Source organism: Hyperolius riggenbachi, chromosome 8 (genome assembly GCF_040937935.1).
Source record: "Hyperolius riggenbachi isolate aHypRig1 chromosome 8, aHypRig1.pri, whole genome shotgun sequence".
Classification (NCBI taxonomy): Eukaryota; Metazoa; Chordata; class Amphibia; order Anura; family Hyperoliidae; genus Hyperolius; species Hyperolius riggenbachi.
Window position 1 is genome coordinate 245,436,537 of NC_090653.1, and position 22,514 is coordinate 245,459,050.

Sequence of the window (22,514 nt, forward strand, 5' to 3'; positions counted from 1 at the left end):
CGAGTGCGGCTGTACATGCACGGCTTTCGGCTCCGTGCTACTGTGGAGGTGTGGGCCGTCAGTGGGTTGCAGGAGAATCAGAGACGCCTCCGGGTCATCCAGAGGGGTTCCCTCTAGTGAGGTAAGTATCTAACTTTTGTTTTTTTTAAACTCACAAGTTTACTTTAAAGGAGACCTGAAACGAAAAGAAAAAAAATTATACATACCTGGGGCTTCCTTCAGCCCCCTTCAGGCTGTTCGCTCCCTTTGCCATCCTCCTGGGGCAGTCTTAATACCCCACTAGCTGGCCCATTAAGTTCTTCAGTCGGGGCGTACTGCGGAAATGGACAATGGGGGTGAGCACGCAGCCAGACTGTGCATGCCCAAACCGCCTGGAGGAATTACCGGGCTGGCTAACAGAGAATCAAGGCGGTCTGGGAGCACTGCAAAGGAGCAAACAGCCTGAAGGAGGCTGGAGGAAGTCCCAGGTGTATATATAATTTTTTTTCCCATTCGTCTCAGGTACACTTTAAAGGCCCATTCACACTACAGCGTTTTGCCGGCGATTTCGGCAAACCGTTCAAGCGCTAGTGCTATACCCTATGGGCCCGTTCTTACTTGGGCGATTTGCGTTAATTGCCGGTAATTAATGCAAATCGCCAAACCTGTACCATTTTCAGGCGATTTCCCAGTGATCGCGTTTCAGTGCTATAGAAGCGCTAAAAGCGATCGCGGAAAAATCGCTGCAGTGTTCAGTGATTTTCCCGCGTTAATCATGGAAAAATCAATCTTGCAAAACATTTTGCGCTTTGAAGTGTGAATGGGGCCTTAGGCTGATTTCACACTTGGGCCCCAAGTTGCACATCCTGTAGTGACTAGACGATATACTCTGTACAGCGCTGCTGAAGTTGTCGGCGCTATATAAATAATAATAATACATTGTATGTGTGCTCATCACCTCTAGAGACTCCAGTTTTACCATGCACAGCAAAAAAAATTAAATAGGAAGGATTGCACACAGGAAGGGGGGGGGGGCGTGAGAGGTATGTAGTGGAGGGAAGGGGAGGTATACCATGGAGGGTATGCACCATGCTGGGCTACATGATCACCCCTCTTCTTAGTGAAAGCCCTGCAAACTCCCATCAGCAACAATGTGAGAAAATGCAGAGCTAAAGGCAATAATAAAGAGCACAGGCTGCATTGCACAGGCTCTCACCTCCTCCTCAGTGTGGCCCCTGCAGCCTCCCATGCAGTCCAGGAATAGTCAGGATGTGGCGGGCAGAGCCTCAGGTCAGCACAGCAGGGATCCCTCCACTCCAGCCTTCCTCCAGCATCTCTCCGCTCTGCAGAAGGGCAGCGTCTCCTCCACTAGTGTTGTCCGGATCATGAACGATTCGGATCTTTGATCCGAATCTATTTTATGAGTCGATCATCCGAATCATCAAAATGAGTGATTCGGATCGCAAAAGGGGCGGGGCAAGGAGCGACACGCCCCCTCTCAGCGGGCAGCGGGGTCCTGGAAGCAGGGATCGCTCTGTTGCATGGGAGGCAGCCTTGCAGGGAGACAGGTAGATGAGAGAGAGGGGACATGGGTGCCACTGCCAGATATGTGTAGAGCACACATAATGGCTGTAATGTGCTGATCATTATAGGCTGGCTGTTCCGTAGTGCTGCACAGTGATCACATGGGAAGCTTTTGGCTCAGCACAGCACAGCTCAGTAACTTTGCAGGCACTGTGATTGAAAGGCAATATAATCCTCCTGCACTCGGCACTAAACAGCTGCACGTCACTTCTGGGAATGCTTTCTTTCACTGTGCGACCTTTTCTTTCAAAGTGTACAGATGAGCATATAGGTGAAATATATGTAAAGCATATGACTTCAGCATGTGGGTATTACGTGCAAACATTTCTGCTTTCTGCTCCTCCCTCCTCCCTTCTCTGTCCACTCCCTGCCCTCTGTCCATCTTCTCCCCTTCTCTGTGTGTCCACCCCCCTCTCCTTCTCCTGCCCACAGACCTGTCCTGCTGTTCATTTCACCCCCGAATGCTTCCGGTAGTAAAATGATCCGAGATTCGGATCAAAGATCCGGATCTCTTCAATGATCCGATTCGAATCATCCGGATCATTGAAAAGATCCGAACTTCCCATCTCTATCCTCCACCCGGCGCAACCAAACCCAACAACCACGGTCACTCCAACCTCAGCCAATCACACACGCAGAGTTCAGCCTGAGCCAGACGCACAGCCAATGAGGGAAGCTACAGAGATCTCCAGTGTAAGGTTGCACTTCGGCTTCCTGGTCTCTGCAGGCTGCCATTGGAGAAGGCTGCCTCGGCGGGCGGGGGCGTGTCTGTTATTATGTGTGGACTGTGGAGGCCAATTGCTACTGTGGTGCGAGGTGATTACTGGTAGCCCTGAAACTGTGTCTGTTCTGTATTCTGCTCTGTACTATATATCTACATATCTTATCATTACATGTCACTACTCTGTGTACAGCACACCTCCCTGTACACCTGTCCTCCCCGTGCCTCACTACTGCCTCCTGTATATCTCATATGTCACTGTTCTGTGTACAGCACACCTCCCTATACACCTGTCCTCTCTGTGCCTCACTACTGCCTCCTGTCCTATACTGTATATTTATCATATGTCACTACTCTGTGTGCAATACACCTCCCTATACACCTGTCCTCTCTGTGCCTCACTATTGCCTCCTGTCCTATACTGTATATTTATCATATGTCACTACTCTGTGTACAGCACACCTCCCTATACACCTGTCCTCTCTGTGCCTCACTACTGCCTCCTGTCCTATACTGTATATTTATCATATGTCACTACTCTGTGTGCAATACACCTCCCTATACACCTGTCCTCTCTGTGCCTCACTATTGCCTCCTGTCCTATACTGTATATTTATCATATGTCACTGCTCTGTGTACAGCACACCTCCCTATACACCTGTCCTCTCTGTGCCTCACTACTGCCTCCTGTCACTATACTGTATATTTATCATATGTCACTACTCTGTGTACAGCACACCTCCCTATACACCTGTCCTCCCTGTGCCTCACTACTACCTCCTGTCCTATACTGTATATTTATCATATGTCACTGCTCTGTGTGCAGTACACCTCCCTATACACCTGTCCTCTCTGTGCCTCACTACTGCCTCCTGTCCTATGCTGTATATGTATCTCCTATGTCACTGCTCTGTGTACAATACACCTCCCTATACACCGGTCCTCTCTGTGCCTCACTACTGCCTCCTGTATATCTCATATGTCACTGCTTTGTGTACAATACACCTCCCTATACACCTGTCCTCTCTGTGCCTCACTACTGCCTCCTTTCCTATGCTGTATATTTATCTCCTATGTCACTGCTCTGTGTACAGCACACCTCCCTATACACCTGTCCTCTCTATGCCTCACTACTGCCTCCTTTCCTATGCTGTATATTTATCTCCTATGTCACTGCTCTGTGTACAATACACCTCCCTATACACCGGTCCTCTCTGTGCCTCACTACTGCCTCCTGTATATCTCATATGTCACTGCTTTGTGTACAATACACCTCCCTATACACCTGTCCTCTCTGTGCCTCACTACTGCCTCCTTTCCTATGCTGTATATTTATCTCCTATGTCACTGCTCTGTGTACAGCACACCTCCCTATACACCTGTCCTCTCTATGCCTCACTACTGCCTCCTTTCCTATGCTGTATATTTATCTCCTATGTCACTGCTCTGTGTACAATACACCTCCCTATACACCGGTCCTCTCTGTGCCTCACTACTGCCTCCTGTATATCTCATATGTCACTGCTTTGTGTACAATACACCTCCCTATACACCTGTCCTCTCTGTGCCTCACTACTGCCTCCTTTCCTATGCTGTATATTTATCTCCTATGTCACTGCTCTGTGTACAATACACCTCCCTATACACCTGTCCTCTCTGTGCCTCACTACTGCCTTCTGTCCTATACTGTATATTTATCATATGTCACTACTCTGTGTACAATACACCTCCCTATACACCTGTCCTCTCTGTGCCTCAATATTGCCTTCTGTCCTATACTGTATATTTATCATATGTCACTACTCTGTGTACAATACACCTCCCTATACATCTGTCCTCTCTGTGCCTCACTACTGCCTCCTGTCCTATGTTGTATATTTATCTCATATGTCACTGTTCTGTGTGCAATGCACCTCCCTATACACCTGTCCTCCCTTGCCTCACTACTGCCTCCTGTCCTATACTGTATATTTATCTCCTATGTCACTGCTCTGTGTAAATACAGCTCCCTATACACCTGTCCTCTCTATGCCTCACTACTGCCTCCTGTCCTATGCTGTATATTTATCTCATATGTCACTACTCTGTGTACATTACACCTTCCTGTACACCTGTCCTCTCTGTGCCTCACTACTGCCTCCTGTATATTGTATATCTCATAATATGTCACTGCTCTGTGTACATTACACCTCCCTATACACCTGCCCTCTCTGTGCCTTACTACTGCCTCCTGTCCTATACTGTATATCTCATATGTCACTGATCTGTGTACATTACACCTCCCTATACACTTGCCCTCCCTGTGCCTCACTACTGCCTCCTGTATATCTCATAATATGTCACTGCTCTTTGTACATTACACCTCCCTATACACCTGTCCTCTCTGTTCCTCACTACTGCCTCCTGTATATTGTATATCTCATAATATGTCACTGCTCTGTGTATATCACACCTCCCTATACACCAGTGCTCTCTGTGCCTCACTACTGCCTCCTGTCCTATACTTTATATTTATCTCATATGTCACTGCTCTGTGTACATTACACCTCCCTATACACCTGCCCTCTCTGTGCCTTACTACTGCCTCCTGTCCTATACTGTATATCTCATATGTCACTGATCTGTGTACATTACACCTCCCTATACACTTGCCCTCCCTGTGCCTCACTACTGCCTCCTGTATATCTCATAATATGTCACTGCTCTTTGTACATTACACCTCCCTATACACCTGTCCTCTCTGTTCCTCACTACTGCCTCCTGTATATTGTATATCTCATAATATGTCACTGCTCTGTGTATATCACACCTCCCTATACACCAGTGCTCTCTGTGCCTCACTACTGCCTCCTGTCCTATACTTTATATTTATCTCATATGTCACTGCTCTGTGTACATTACACCTTCCTGTACACCTGTCCTCTCTGTGCCTTACTACTGCCTCCTGTATATTGTATATCTCATAATATGTCACTGCTCTGTACACTGCTCTGTACAATACACCTCCCTATACACCTGTCCTTCCTGTGCCTCACTACTGTCTCCTGTATATTTATCATATGTCACTACTATGTGTGCAATACACCTCCCTATACACCTGTCCTCTTTGTGCCTCACTACTGCCTCCTGTCCTATGCTGTATATTTATCTCATATGTCACTGCAATCCTCATCAAATGTAAGGTGTGAAAGCCAACAGAGAAATCTGAAACAAGCTGAAGTAAGACCTTTTTGGAAACATATAAGAGTTGTGGCTGGATGGTGTAATGGTTAAGGGCTCTGCCTCTTACACAGGAGACCAAGGATCGAATCTTGGCTCCTCCTGTTTAGTAAGCCAGCACCTATTCAGTAGAAGACCTTGGGCAAGATTCCCTAACTGCTACTGCCTATAGAGCACGTCTTAGTGGCTGCAGCTCTGGCACTTTGAGTCCACCAGGAGAAAAGCGCGATATAAATGTTCTGTGTTTGTTTTTTGTTTAAGAGCCCCATAGTTTGTTTAAAGTGGACCTGATCTTTTGCACAGGACACAAGGAAAACACAGACATGCTCCCTGTATATTTTTAGAGAGAAGAGCTTGTCTAATTCCCCCTCATCGTCGAATAATCACAAATGGAATTTGATCTCTCAGCTGTGTCAGCACAGAAATTCAGCAGTCCTTGCAGACACAGCTAATATGTCAACACAGGAGGTTATGTCTGCTTTCATGAAAGCAGGAGGTCGGCACACTTCACATGTATTGCAGGAGTTCTGTAAACTGTAACAAAGAAATATTATTCTTTAAAGGTTATTATGTTGCTTATTTTTTAGAGCAGAGGAAGTTCTGAGTTGAGGTCCGCTTTAAGTGTAACTGTAGTGAAGATAAGTGCTGCAAATGGATATTCCGTAGGTAGAGGGGTGCCTCTGGATAATCCAGAGGCTTCCCCCATCCCCCTTTCTTGCTGTTTCAGCTCTGGAGCCCTCCAAAATTTGTTGACAATTGCTTGTTGACTGAGCTCGACTGCACTGCACAGACAGCTCATGCCTGCATGCTAGCATTGAGCCAAACGGGCTCGGCTTTTTCCAACAAGCCCAAGTGAAAGCTCCATGCTGCTGCGCAGGAGGAGTGTGGCCATGAGTTTCAGGTGCCCCATCGGTGGAACAGACTGGTGGAGGAGAACAGAAAAAACCTCTACCGAGGTATATGATCCCCCCCCCCCCCTCCCCCGCAAACTTGCTTTCAAGCATACTTGAAGCTGCTCCCCAAAAAAGATAGATACCACACTAGATAGTCCAGAGGCTATTCCTCAGTAGATAGTCCAGAGGCTATTCCTCAGTAGATAGTACACACTAGACGGTCCAGAGTCATTTCCACACTAGATAGTCCAGAGGCTATTCCTCAGTAGATAGTACACACTAGACGATCCAGAGTCATTTCCACACTAGACGGTCCAGAGTCATTTCCACACTAGATAGTCCAGAGGCTATTCCTCAGTAGATAGTACACACTAGATGATCCAGAGTCATTTCCACACTAGACGGTCCAGAGTCATTTCCACACTAGATAGTCCAGAGGCTATTCTTTACTAGATACTCCACACTAAATAGTCCAGAAGCTATACCTCACTAGATAGTCCACACTAGATAGTCCAGAGGCTGTGCCTCACTAGAAAGTCCACACTAGATAGTCCAGAGGCTGTGCCTCACTAGATAGTCCACACTATATAGTCCAGAGGCTGTGCCTCACTAGATAGTCCACACTATATAGTCCAGAGGCTGTGCCTCACTAGAAAGTCCACACTAGATAGTCCAGAGGCTGTGCCTCACTAGAAAGTCCACACTAGATAGTCCAGAGGCTGTGCCTCACTAGAAAGTCCACACTAGATAGTCCAGAGGCTGTGCCTCACTAGAAAGTCCACACTAGATAGTCCAGAGGCTGTGCCTCACTAGAAAGTCCACACTAGATAGTCCAGAGGCTGTGCCTCACTAGATAGTCCACACTATATAGTCCAGAGGCTGTGCCTCACTAGATAGTCCACACTATATAGTCCAGAGGCTGTGCCTCACTAGAAAGTCCACACTAGATAGTCCAGAGGCTGTGCCTCACTAGAAAGTCCACACTAGATAGTCCAGAGGCTGTGCCTCACTAGAAAGTCCACACTAGATAGTCCAGAGGCTGTGCCTCACTAGAAAGTCCACACTAGATAGTCCAGAGGCTGTGCCTCACTAGAAAGTCCACACTAGATAGTCCAGAGGCTGTGCCTCACTAGAAAGTCCACACTAGATAGTCCAGAGGCTGTGCCTCACTAGAAAGTCCACACTAGATAGTCCAGAGGCTGTGCCTCACTAGAAAGTCCACACTAGATAATCCAGAGGCTGTGCCTCACTAGAAAGTCCACACTAGGATAGTCCAGAGGCTGTGCCTCACTAGAAAGTCCAATAAAACGTAATGATCCGCACCACCACCTCCCGATCAAGTATCCTCATTTATTATAGAAAAAACATATTAAAATACAGAAAACATAGGGCAAAACAGTCCACTGTTTCGGGCTCCTGCCCTTCTTCCAGTTGCCCAGTACTGAGTGTTATACCCATCATTACAAACATTTATACACACAGGTGTCCAATCAGGGGCAATATACTAATAAGAGGACCTGATAGGAAACCGCTCATTTGAATATTTAAAACACCCACCGAAAAAGAAAAGTTCTGATTGGTTAAACATACAAAGTTTATGCTTAGATAAATATACTAGAAAAACCACATACATGAACTATCAGAACATATAAAATGTCTATTAAAACAATCAATCCACTGTGGAGCAATAGATTAAGCAAAATAAAGGGTATACCTTAACACAAAAATTGTAAGCGAGCTTCTCGAAGCAAACAAACATCCTAAGAAGAGAGATGGCCAATCAGTGTCGAAAACGTCACAAAAGGACTGTCTATTCAAAAGCGCCGACCAATAAGCACGCTCTAAATACGGAAGACGCCAGCTATAAGTAGCCCGTATAGCTGGCGCCGCTTAGCCCCTTTAGAAGAGGCGGAGCCAAAAAAGTAAATATAAGCGCTGTCCAATAGGAGCCCGCACCCGACATCAAGAGACCAAAAGACTCTGCGCTACACGCGGTGTGGGCAGAGCCACACTGGTAAATAAAGCCTCCATCAAATGTAAAAGCGTAACACCATAGGGGGAGGGAACCCCAGCAAGAAGGCAGACGCCCACCAACCAATGGCAGTCCCCTATACAAAACGGGGCAAACTATAAAAATACGTTTTAGAAAGTCCACACTAGATAGTCCAGAGGCTGTGCCTCACTAGAAAGTTCACACTAGATAGTCCAGGGGCTGTGCCTCACTAAAAAGTTCACACTAGATAGTCCAGGGGCTGTGCCTCACTAGAAAGTTCACTCTAGATAGTCCAGAGGCTGTGCCTCACTAGAAAGTCCACACTAGATAGTCCAGAGGCTGTGCCTCACTAGAAAGTCCACACTAGATAGTCCAGAGGCTGTGCCTCACTAGAAAGTCCACACTAGATAGTCCAGAGGCTGTGCCTCACTAGAAAGTCCACACTAGATAGTCCAGAGGCTGTGCCTCACTAGAAAGTCCACACTAGATAGTCCAGAGGCTGTGCCTCACTAGAAAGTCCACACTAGATAGTCCAGAGGCTGTGCCTCACTAGAAAGTCCACACTAGATAGTCCAGAGGCTGTGCCTCACTAGAAAGTCCACACTAGATAGTCCAGAGGCTGTGCCTCACTAGAAAGTCCACACTAGATAGTCCAGAGGCTGTGCCTCACTAGAAAGTCCACACTAGATAGTCCAGAAGCTGTGCCTCACTAGAAAGTCCACACTAGATAGTCCAGAGGCTGTGCCTCACTAGAAAGGCCACACTAGGTAGTCCAGAGGCTGTGCCTCACTACAAAGGCCACACTAGGTAGTCCAGAGGCTGTGCCTCACTAGAAAGTCCACACTAGGTAGTCCAGAGGCTGTGCCTCACTAGAAAGGCCACACTAGGTAGTCCAGAGGCTGTGCCTCACTAGAAAGGCCACACTAGGTAGTCCAGAGGCTGTGCCTCACTAGAAAGGCCACACTAGGTAGTCCAGAGGCTGTGCCTCACTAGAAAGGCCACACTAGGTAGTCCAGAGGCTGTGCCTCACTAGAAAGGCCACATTAGGTAGTCCAGAGGCTGTGCCTCACTAGAAAGGCCACACTAGGTAGTCCAGAGGCTGTGCCTCACTAGAAAGGCCACATTAGGTAGTCCAGAGGCTGTGCCTCACTAGAAAGGCCACACTAGGTAGTCCAGAGGCTGTGCCTCACTAGAAAGTCCACACTAGGTAGTCCAGAGGCTTTGCCTCACTAGAAAGTCCACACTAGATAGTCCAGAGGCTGTGCCTCACTAGAAAGTCCACACTAGATAGTCCAGAGGTTGTGCCTCACTAGAAAGTCCACACTAGATCGTCCAGAGACCGTGCCTCACTATAAAGTCCACACTAGACAGTCCAGAGGCTGTGCCTCACTAGAAAGTCCACACTAGATAGTCCAGAGGCTGTGCCTCACTAGAAAGTCCACACTAGATAGTCCAGAGGCTGTGCCTCACTAGAAAGTCCACACTAGATAGTCCAGAGGCTGTGCCTCACTAGAAAGTCCACACTAGATAGTCCAGAGGCTGTGCCTCACTAGAAAGTCCACACTAGATAGTCCAGAGGCTGTGCCTCACTAGAACGTCCACACTAGATAGTCCAGAGGCTGTGCCTCACCAGAAAGTCCACACTAGATAGTCCAGAGGCTGTGCCTCACTAGAAAGTCCACACTAGATAGTCCAGAGGCTTTGCCTCACTAGAAAGTCCACACTAGATAGTCCAGAGGCTTTGCCTCACTAGAAAGTCCACACTAGATAGTCCAGAGGCTGTGCCTCACTAGAAAGTCCACACTGGATAGTCCAGAGGATGTGCCTCACTAGAAAGTCCACACTGGATAGTCCAGAGGCTGTGCCTCACTAGAAAGTCCACACTGGGTAGTCCAGAGGCTGTGTCTCACTAGAAAGTCCACACTGGATAGTCTAGAGCAGAGGTGTCAAACTCAAATACAAAGTGGGCTGGAATTGTACACTGGGACCAAGTCGCGGGCCAAAGTTGTACTCTGGGACCTAGTCGCAGGCCAACCTCAATGTCTACTGGCCACCTTCCTCCATTATAAAGTTCTCTGGGGTCTAGTGGCCCTCCCTCCCCTACAGGTTCCCTGGTGTCTAGAGACTCCCACCCTACCCTATACAGTTCACTAGTGTTTAGTGCTTTCCCGCTACCTCCCTCATATGGCTTCCCTGGTGACCTAGGGCTTCACCTCCAATATAGCTTCCCTGGTGGTCTAGAGTGGGCCAAACATAATGCAAAGTGGGGAAACCACTAGAAAGTCCACACTAGATAGTGCAGAGGCTGTGCCTCACTAGATAGTCCACTCTAGATAGTCCAGAGGTTGTTCCACACTAGGTAGTCCAGATTCTATTCCACACTAGATACTCCACTCTATTTAGTCCAGAAGCTTTTCCACACTAGGTAGTCCACACTAGATGGTCCAGAGGCTATTTCACACTAGTTACTCCACACTAGATAGTCCAGAGGCAATTAATCTCTAGATAGTCCACACTAGATAGTCCAGTGGCTATTCCACACTAGGTAGTCCGGAGGCTATTCCACACTAGATAGTCCAGAGGCTGTGCCTCACTAGAAAGTCCACACTATATAGTCCAGAGCTATGTCTCACTAGATAGTCTGCACTAGATAGTCCAGAGGCTATGTCTCACTAGAAAATCCACACTAGATAGTCCAGAGGCTATGTCTCACTAGAAAGTCCACACTATATAGTCCAGAGGCTGTGCCTCACTAGAAAGTCCACACTATATAGTCCAGAGCTATGTCTCACTAGATAGTCCGCACTAGATAGTCCAGAGGCTATGTCTCACTAGAAAGTCCACACTAGATAGTCCAGAGGTCCAGAGGCTATGTCTCACTAGATAGTCCACTATAGACAGTCCAGAGGTTATTGCTCACTAGATAGTTCAGAGGCTATTCCACGCTAGATAGTCCAAAGGCTATGACTCACTAGATACTCCACTCTAGATAGTCCAGAGGCTATTTCACACTAGTTACTCCACACTAGATAGTTCAGAGGCTATTTCACACTAGTTACTTCACACTAGATAGTCCAGAGGCTATTTCACACTAGTTACTTCGCACTAGATAGTCCAGAGGCTATTTCACACTAGTTACTTCACACTAGATAGTCCAGAGGCTATTTCACACTAGTTACTCCACACTAGATAGTCCAGAGGCTATTCCACACTAGATAGTCCAGAGGCTATTTCACACTAGTTACTTCACACTAGATAGTCCAGAGGCTATTTCACACTAGTTACTCCACACTAGATAGTCCGGAGGCTATTCCTCACTAGATAGTCCAGAGGCTATTTCACACTAGTTACTTCACACTAGATAGTCCAGAGGCTATTTCACACTAGTTACTTCGCACTAGATAGTTCAGAGGCTATTCCTCACTAGATAGTCCAGAGGCTATTTCACACTAGTTACTTCACACTAGATAGTCCAGAGGCTATTTCACACTAGTTACTCCACACTAGATAGTCCAGAGGCTATTCCACACTAGATAGTCCAGAGGCTATTTCACACTAGTTACTTCACACTAGATAGTCCAGAGGCTATTTCACACTAGTTACTCCACACTAGATAGTCCAGAGGCTATTCCACACTAGATAGTCCAGAGGCTATTTCACACTAGTTACTCCACACTAGATAGTCCAGAGGCTATTCCACACTAGATAGTCCAGAGGCTATTTCACACTAGTTACTTCACACTAGATAGTCCAGAGGCTATTTCACACTAGTTACTCCACACTAGATAGTCCAGAGGCTATTCCACACTAGATAGTCCAGAGGCTATTTCACACTAGTTACTTCACACTAGATAGTCCAGAGGCTATTTCACACTAGTTACTCCACACTAGATAGTCCAGAGGCTATTCCACACTAGATAGTCCAGAGGCTATTTCACACTAGTTACTTCACACTAGATAGTCCAGAGGCTATTTCACACTAGTTACTTCACACTAGATAGTCCAGAGGCTATTTCACACTAGTTACTCCACACTAGATAGTCCAGAGGCTATTCCACACTAGATAGTCCAGAGGCTATTTCACACTAGTTACTCCACACTAGATAGTCCAGAGGCTATTCCACACTAGATAGTCCAGAGGCTATTTCACACTAGTTACTTCACACTAGATAGTCCAGAGGCTATTTCACACTAGTTACTCCACACTAGATAGTCCAGAGGCTATTCCACACTAGATAGTCCAGAGGCTATTTCACACTAGTTACTTCACACTAGATAGTCCAGAGGCTATTTCACACTAGTTACTCCACACTAGATAGTCCAGAGGCTATTCCACACTAGATAGTCCAGAGGCTATTTCACACTAGTTACTTCACACTAGATAGTCCAGAGGCTATTTCACACTAGTTACACCACACTAGATAGTCCAGAGCCTATTCCTCACTAGATAGTCCAGAGGCTATTTCACACTAGTTACTCCACACTAGATAGTCCAGAGGCTATTCCACACTAGATAGTCCACACTAGATAGTCCAGAGGCTATTCCTCACTAGATAGTCCAGAGGCTTCTCCGATCATCCTGTGGTCAACCATTCCAGCACAGCTAAGCATATTCGACAAGGGATTGTCGAATATGCTTTAGTGGCCGCGCATCCGGTCGTGTATGAGTGTAACTACACCACTGTTCTTTATGCACCTTAGTTCTGTGTGTGCCTTATAATTGTATCTATACAGGACATAAGTCCCTTCTATGCCTCATTATAGCTCAGTTCTCTGTTTATGCATATCTCTGCAATGACTACCAATGCCTCTCCCGCAGAGCCTTGTAACCAGTGATGTCACTTCCTGTAAGGGAGGAACTCCACATTAAATAAGAGTCTTTAGAAGAAGTGTTTTATCACTCAACACGGCTTCCCTGCAGGCTCTACATCTGTGTGTACTGATTTCCCCAAACTCTACCTAGTATGCACCTCACACACCCTACCAGAGCCGACCCACGCAAAGAAAAAAAGGGTTCAAGGACATCAATCACAACAAATTGTAACATTTAAAATGCCTACTTACTTTTAAATGTAGATTTCTTTCAGAGAAAGATGCAGTATGAATTACTTTTCCCTATGTTGCTGTAACTTACAGTAACCAGTGAAAATCTGACAGATCTGTCAGGTTTTGGACTAGTCCTTTTACTCATGGGGGATACTCAGTTTTTTTCTTTATTTACAAAAGCACTAACTTCAGTTGCTCAGTCCAACTATCAACATAATGAGCAAACAAGAAGGGAGGATAGCTGACATCTTTGTAAAGATCCTTTCCAGGGAGTGCTTTTGTGAAGAATAAAGATAATATTTAGAATGTCTCATGAAGAGATAGAATACTATCGTGACAAGATTAGCTTGTCACGATAGTGGACCTTTATGCAAAACTGGGCTCCCACCCATTGCAGGGCCAGTAGCAGTCACTACTCCAATTCCATTGAAGAGTACAAATGCAAATTATCCACAGATCCTTCTGGAATCTGAAAATCTGTTAGCAAATAATTCCCTTTAATGTGCTTTATAAGTAGGTGGTGTTTCAAAATTGCAGGGTGAATATAAGATTGACTCTTCTGGAATGGCTCGTTGTTTGGGGGTAACTCTGGACTCTGAGCTTTCCTTTACACCACATATCAACACATTAACTACCTCCTGCTACTTCCATCTCAAAAATATTTCCAGAATCCATCCCTTTTTCTCACAAAAAGCAACTAAAATGCTTGTGCATGCCCTAATCATCTCCCGTCTTGACTACTGTAACACCCTACTCTGTGGTCTACCAAAAAGCAGACTGGCACCTCTCCAATCCCTACTAAACTCCACTGCCCGCCTCATTCACCTCTGTTCTAGATTCTCTGAGGCATTCCCTCTCTGCCAATCCCTCCATTGGCTACCAGTTGCCCAAAGGATCCAGTTTAAACTTCTCACGCTTGCATACAAAGCTCTACACAAGCTGTCACCTCCATACATTTCCTCTTTAATCTCCAGCTATATCCCCGCCCGGACCCTCCGTTCCTCACAGTAGACCCTTTTGTCCTCTAGCCTAGTCACCTCCTCTCACTCTTGCATCGAAGACTTCTCACGGGCTGTCCCTTTCCTTTGGAACTCTCTTCCTCAGCCAGTTCATCATGGCTCGAGTCAGGAAACCTTCAAACGCACTCTGAAAACACACCTGTTCATACAAGCCTATAATTTGCTATAAGCAGCACTGAAGGCACACTGCCTCACCCACTAACCTAACCCCTGTGTTCCCCTCCCACTACCCTCTAGATTGTAAGCTCACAAGGGCAGTGACCTCCTCTTAGTGTTAATCATACTGCTGTAATTTTAACATATGTACATGTATCAGCTACACATCAACTATGTACAGTATGTATTTGTATTTCTACTATTTAATGTCATGACTGTACAGTGTCTTGTATTTCGTATATTTGTTCCCCATTATTTGTTTGTACTATGTACAGGGCTATGGAAGATGTTGTCGCTATGTAAATAAAAAATAATAATAATAAAAGGCCTGTACACGCGCCTGACTTAAAGAGGAAGTCCAGTAAAAATAATGTAATAAAAAAAGTGCTTAATTTTTACAATAATTATGTATAAATATTTCAGTCAGTGTTTGCCCATTGTAAAATCTTTCCTCTCCCTGATTTACATTCTGACATTTACCACATGGTGACATTTTTACTGCTGGCAAATGATGTAGCTGCTGCTTGCTGTATTGGCAGTTGAAAACAGCTGTAAACAGCTATTTCCCACAATGCAACAAGGCTCACAGACAGGAAGCTGCCAGGAGTACCATGGTCCTTAAAAGTTTCTCGTGGGAGGAGTTTTACCACAATATCAGCCATACAGAGCCCCCTGATGATCCGTTTGTGAAAAGGAATAGATTTATCATGTAAAAGGGGGTATCAGCTACTGAATGGGATGAAGTTCAATTCTTGGTCACGGTTTCTCTTTAACCACTTGAGGACCACAGTCTTTTCACCCCTTAAGGACCAGAACCTTTTTTTTCCATTCAGACCACTGCAGGTTTCACGGTTTATTGCTCGGTCATACAACCTACCACCGAAATGAATTTTACCTCCTTTTCTTGTCACTAACACAGCTTTCTTTTGGTGCTATTTGATTGCTGCTGCGAGTTTTAGTTTTTATTATATTCATCAAAAAAGACGTGAATTTTGTCAAAAAAATGACTTTTTTAACTTTCTGTGCTGACATTTTTCAAATAAAGTAAAATTTCCTATACATTTGAGCGCGAAAGTTATTCTGCTACATGTCTTTGATAAAAAATAAAAAAAACATTCAGTGTATATTTATTGGATTGGGTAAAAGTTATAGCGTTTACAAACTATGGTGCCAAAAGTGAATTTTCCCATTTTGAAGCATCTCTGACTTTTCTGACTACCTGTCATGTTTCATGAGGTGCTAAAATTCCAGGATAGTATACATACCCCCCAAATGACCCCATTTTGGAAAGAAGACATCCCAAAGTATTCAGTGAGAGGCATGGTGAGTTCATAGAAGATTTTATTTTTTGTCACAAGTTAGCGGAAAATGACACTTTGTGACAAAAAAAAAAAAGTTTCCATATCTTCTAACTGATAAATCTGCCACGGACTCACTATGCTCCTCTCTGAATACCTTGAAGTGTCTACTTTCCAAAATGTGGTAATTTGTGGGGTGTGTTCACTGTCCTGGCATTTTGGGGGGTGCCTAATTGTAAGCACCCCTGTAAAGCCTAAAGATGCTCATTGGACTTTGGGCCCCTTAGCGCAGTTAGGCTGCAAAAAAGTGCCACACATGTGGTATTGCCGTACTCAGAAGAAGTAGTATAATGTGTTTTGAGGTGTATTTTTACACATACCCATGCTGGGTGGGAGAAATATCTCTGTAAATGACAATTTTTTGATTTTTTTTTTTTACACACAATTGTCTATTTACAGAGATATTTCTCCCACTCAGCATGGGTATGTGTAAAAATACATAGTACATATAAGACAGTCCGTGCACTGTGTCCTTAAATCACATAATTTATTTCAGGTTGTTACCAGCAGGTATAAGCATCATGGTATACAGGTTCACAGCATGAAAGAAGCGGAAGGATCTGACCTGTATTCCGGACGGGTGCGGAGGTGTGACCAGGGGGTGAGAGGACGGCACAACAGCCGTTTCGCGCCGGTATGGCGCTTGCTCGCGTGCGTGTGTCCTTGGGCAATGGCGGCGTGTACGGACTTCCGTAATGTAAACAGGAAGCCCCGCCCATCACGCTCGTCATTGGCCCTTGGAACTGTGATGTGATAGTGATTGGGCTGAGGAGGAGGGGACTGGCCACGTCGTGTGGCGTGAATGACAGTGGGGGCTGTTCCCTGTGGAGCCAATGAATGTGAAGGAGGGGGAGGATCGCCTCGTTACGGCGAATGAAACATTTATGTGCTACGTAAACAACTTTGTGTGGCCACAAATCCGTCCGGAATACAGGTCAGATCCTTCCGCTTCTTTCATGCTGTGAACCTGTATACCATGATGCTTATACCTGCTGGTAACAACCTGAAATAAATTATGTGATTTAAGGACGCAGTGCACGGACTGTCTTATATGTACTACAAATCTTCAATTGCCTATGCTAGCCTTGATGCACGCCTCCACACATGCCACTGAGCAGGGAATCATAACGGACGGAGTTACCATTTAAAGGTGCAGGGACCCAATTCCACCCCCAGTACTGAGTGCCAGGCATATCTACTCCTTCTGTGTACCTTATTGTATCTGCAGCCTTGAGCACCAGCTGCATTCATGAATGCTGAAGGGGGTACACCAGATGTGGAACTACCGGAGTCAGGGAGTGACAGTGACTCCTCCCTGGACTATCCACTCATCAGTCAAGGTGTTTCGGAAGGTCGCGCCGGAGCGAGCACTATATTTGATCACAGCGCTTGTCCTGCACCAGCCAATCGGGAGGTTGTGACCAGGGTGCTGGAACTGAGGTTAGGAGGCCTCTGTGAGAAGGAGACAAAACTCTTCTGGACTGCCACCACTCTTAATAAATACAAGGAGGCAGGATACATCGCACAGGGTTTTAGATCCTACAGGGAACCCTCGGAGTATCGCGAGGACAAACAGTTCTTGGAGAAGTGGGAGACGGCCCATCTGGACTACTGCAGAACCTTGCAGGAGATAGTGAGAGAACGCACTATCGCTGAGCACAACAAAGTGTCTGGAGAGCTACAGGAGACCAGAGAGCAGCTGCAAGAAGCAACGACAGAGAATAATTTTGAGGCAATCATTGCCAAAATAGAGAAGAAGATCCTTCCTATACAAAACGAACTTAAAGCTAGGAAGTTAAAGAAGTTTCACCGGGATCAGGACGACTTTAGAAAGGGCAGAGTCTTCTATTGGGGCCAGGGAGGCACCCCGAACAAGGGAGCTCCCCCCAGGAGAGGGAAGGGGTATTGGACAACCGACTCCGGGTCTGACACGGAGGACGAGAAAAGCACCAGACATCCGAAACCAAAGCAGTTTAGGAAGAGGAGGCAGGGGGGTAACCCAGCTCCCAAACCCAAACAACCAACCCCTAAACCATGTGCCTCGACCCCTGTAGAAAACGAATCCGCCGAGGAGGTAGAGGGCGGAACAAGTCTGGGAAGGACTGTAACCTGGGACTCTCCGGTGGTGGTCAGGAATGTCAATGGGAACACCGGCACAAAGAAGAGGCGAACCAGGGAGTAGCTGCGGGGGGGGAGGGAGGAGGTGGGGAAGATGAACTGCAGGTGGTCAACTTAACCGGGGAGCCAATCCCTGAGGCATGCCTCACCCTACTCAAGAAGGGTCTGGGTTTTTCTCCCACCAGAGACTTTGATTATGTGGACTTTTTTGTCGATCTATACAAAACAACGAGAAAGATGATGCTTAGCCAACTATACCGGGATGGAAATGGGGAGCTCCAAGGACAGGGTGAAGGAGGCCCCATTACAACGGCAACCCCAGAGTCTACTTTAGGGTTCAGTCCCGTGGTAGACTGGGATGAGGCCGAGATGGAGGCACTCCGGATGCTAGAGGAGCTTTGGGAGGAGGGTGGAGACTGTTCAATGGAGATGGAGAATATGTCCAGCTCACATCTTGGCCTGGGTAACCCCGGAGCCTTCAGAGCATGCAGGTCCGTTCAGGCAGTACCGGTTCCCCGATAGATCAATTTTTCCACCAGGTCGCGGACGAAATGAGGGCCCTATGCTATGACAAAGCACCGGACAACCTAAGTGGCACAGAGAGGAGAGCCATTAGATGGCTCAGGCTACGCCGCGACTTGGTGGTAAAACATGCGGATAAGGGGGGAAACGTGGTCATTATGACCGGGGAGACCTACACACGAGAGGCCTACAGGCAGCTGGACAATCGGGAATTCTACAAACGTTTGGATGGCAATCCAACCGTAAAATATCAGTCGGCCCTCCGTACACTCTTGAGGCGAGGGGTTGAACAGGGGTACATGCCACAGAGGTTGGCTACTGACCTTTTACCCGTGTCCCCCCGGTACCCTGTGTGGTACCATCTTCCCAAGCTGCATAAATCTATGGAGAATCCCCCGGGGAGGCCCATAGTCTCCGGGTGTGGGTCCCTCACGGAGCGGCTCTCCCGCTTCCTGGACCATCTGTTGCGCCCCCTCCTCGTGGGGGTTCCAACTTATCTGGCGGACACGTTGGATGCAATTAAGGTTGCCGAAAACGTGGTGTGGCAACCTGGATACAGATTGGCCACAATTGACGTGGAAAGCTTGTACAGCCGGATACCCCACGAGGAGGGAATAAAGGCAGTCCGCAGGTTCCTAGACAGGACCAATAAGGACACGGGCTATAAGGACTACCTGTGTGAGTGTCTCAGGTTTGTCCTAACACATAACGCGTTCATGTTCGACGGATGATGGTACCACCAAACTTCCGGGACGGCCATGGGGACCTCTGTGGCATGTACCTATGCCGGGCTCTTTTTGGGAGCTTGGGAGGAGGATTATGTGTTTAGTCCATCCAATCCCTTTAGAAGGAACATTAAAGCATGGTCACGTTATGTGGACGACGTGCTGGTTGTGTGGCAGGGAGGCCTTCAGGAATTTGGGGAGTTCATAGAGCACCTCAATGTGAACAGGATTAATATGCGCTTCACGTCGGAAATAAACGATGGGGGGGCACGCTTCCTGGATTTGACAATCAAACTAGATGGGACTAAATTGATCTGTGAGGGCTATAGGAAATCCACGGCTGTCAATGCACTACTGCATAGAAGCAGCTACCATCCTGAACATGTGAAGGCATCCCTGCCATACGGCCAATATTTGCGTCTTAGGCGTAACAACACCGATCTGGGTTCATTTGAAAAGCAGGCAGGGGAACTCACCACACGCCTGCGGGCCAGGGACTATGATGTTGATGCCCTTGAAAAGGCAAGGGGTAAAGCCAGAGATAGGGACAGGTCTACCCTCCTAACTAGGCAGCCCAAACCCGACAAAGGGGGCTCCTTCACCTGCACATTTGACTATACCCCCATGAGCAAAAGGCTATCCCAGGTGATAAAGAAAAATTGGTCACTTGTAACTAGGGATCCTGCACTGCACAAGATCTTCCCCGATCCCCCTCGGGTGGTGTATAGAAGAGCCCCAACCCTGGGTGACATCTTGACACGGAGCGAATATCGCTCGGTTGTGCCATCGAACTGGCTAAGTAGTAGACGCCCCAAGGGAAACCACAAATGCGGTAGATGTAAATATTGCCCACGGATGATGGAGGGTACCAACCTAAGAATGGGGGGAGTACAGTGGGAAGTAAGAGCCTTTATAACATGCCAAACTAAGTTTGTCTCCTACGTCATCTTCTGTCCCTGTCAATTTTTTTACGTGGGCAAAACCACCAGGCCCCTCAAGGAGAGAGTGGGGGAGCATTTTAAATCCATAAAATCAGGGAAGGGGTGCCCACGCTTAATCGATCACGTTAGAGAGGCCCATGGAGGTAAGGCGAATTGTTTGAGATTCGCAGGCCTTTTGCATGTCACTAATCCCAGGAGGGGAGGCAATAGAGACCAAGAGCTTACCAGACGAGAATCCCGGGTGATTCTACGCACGGGGGCGATGGGGCCTCTGGGCTTCAATGACAGACTGGAGTTGTCCTGTTTTTTGGACCCCTAGGGCACAGGGCGGTCCCGCATTGGGAACTCTGTGTGCCCCAGTGGGGGAACTTGTGCTTATGTTTCCCCCCCCCCCCCCCCCTTCCCCTCCTCCTACTGGGTTTCTTCTCTTTCCTCCCCTTTTTCCCTGCTCTTCCCCACCCGCCTCTCCACCATCTGATCCTGCTTCTTTAATTTTTGACCCAGACAGGGGTGCCCCTTTAAGTCCTGCCCTATTCCCTTCCTGCCTGTCCCTCCTTCCTTCTCATCTCTTTGTTCTCCCACACAAGCTGCTCTCTCTCTCAGATCTCCACTCTTCTTATGCCACAACTGCTCCCGTCTTGGGTTTGTGCTCGAGGGTGGCGCCCCGCGATGCACGGGCACCCATCCAGGGGACTTGGACTGAATGTAGGTAATTTGGGCGGCAGGTGCAGTATATGGACGAGATAGGTGGACAGAATTTGCCACCAATATTTTGGTGGCAACGACACTTCTCCTGCATAGAGGGAGGGAGAGACATCACGGAGGGGAAATGGAATTGCCCTGGTGATTGTCCCCCCCGATGCATGAACTCCTCCTTACATGCACTGTCGTACCCGATGCACCCCTGTCCTACCCCTGGGGGATCCTATGTGAGTCGCTGGGGGCCACCAACTCCTGAGGACCCTGAGGTCTTCTTGTTCTCCCTTTTGCGTATGATGCTCCCAGCTTGCTCCTTTTAGTGAGCATTGGGGGAGCACATCTCCTGCCATTCTGGCCCCAACCCTGACATTCCGGGAAGAGGAAATGCATGGGTGGGAGCTAGGACAGCCCCTGATAGGGTTTGTGGGACAGTTGGGGTTGAATGCATGCAGCCCTTTAATTCCAGGGGTTTCACCCATGTATTTTGTGTCCTTCTCTACATGCCTTCCTCCATCAGCATGTTGATTTTAGATTGGGAAATGAGGTGGTTTCTTCTTTTTAAACAAACAAATTAAATAAAGGTGAAGGAAAGGAAATTTCTTTATGTCAGCGAATAAAAAGGAACTCATGGGGTATAGACATGACCATAAGAATGTATACAGAATGGAGCGGAATGCACCTTTTCACAATGTTAACCTTTTCAATGGCACTTGGTTTGAGTTTCCCTTTATGTCAATATGTATTGATAAATTTTCCAGCATGTCACAGTTTGCTAGCCACTGGATTTGTGGCCACACAAAGTTGTTTACGTAGCACATAAATGTTTCATTCGCCGTAACGAGGCGATCCTCCCCCTCCTTCACATTCATTGGCTCCACAGGGAACAGCCCCCACTGTCATTCACGCCACACGACGTGGCCAGTCCCCTCCTCCTCAGCCCAATCACTATCACATCACAGTTCCAAGGGCCAATGACGAGCGTGATGGGCGGGGCTTCCTGTTTACATTACGGAAGTCCGTACACGCCGCCATTGCCCAAGGACACACGCACGCGAGCAAGCGCCATACCGGCGCGAAACGGCTGTTGTGCCGTCCTCTCACCCCCTGGTCACACCTCCGCACCCGTCCGGAATACAGGTCAGATCCTTCCGCTTCTTTCATGCTGTGAACCTGTATACCATGATGCTTATACCTGCTGGTAACAACCTGAAATAAATTATGTGATTTAAGGACGCAGTGCACGGACTGTCTTATATGTACTACAAATCTTCAATTGCCTATGCTAGCCTTGATGCACGCCTCCACACATGCCACTGAGCAGGGAATCATAACGGACGGAGTTACCATTTAAAGGTGCAGGGACCCAATTCCACCCCCAGTACTGAGTGCCAGGCATATCTACTCCTTCTGTGTACCTTATGTGTAAAAATACACCCCAAAACACATTATACTACTTCACCTGAGTACGGCGATACCACATGTGTGGCACTTTTTTGCACCCTAACTGCGCTAAGGGGCCCAAAGTCCAATGAGTACCTTTA

General features: G+C 47.2%; 2 protein-coding genes across 2 annotated transcripts in view; one reads left to right on the forward strand and one right to left on the reverse strand.

The window, feature by feature from the left end:
* Positions 1-1,372, reverse strand: part of MIGA2 (mitoguardin 2) — a 58,105-nt gene extending 56,733 nt beyond the window's left edge. Inside the window, exon 1 of the mRNA XM_068248497.1 lies at positions 1,196-1,372. The gene's annotated coding sequence lies outside the window, so the exon portion shown is untranslated. The remainder of the gene's footprint in view (positions 1-1,195) is intronic.
* Positions 1,373-2,312: 940 nt separating this feature from the next.
* SH3GLB2 (SH3 domain containing GRB2 like, endophilin B2) overlaps positions 2,313-22,514 on the forward strand; it is a 136,416-nt gene continuing 116,214 nt past the window's right edge. Inside the window, exon 1 of the mRNA XM_068248501.1 lies at positions 2,313-2,379. The gene's annotated coding sequence lies outside the window, so the exon portion shown is untranslated. The remainder of the gene's footprint in view (positions 2,380-22,514) is intronic.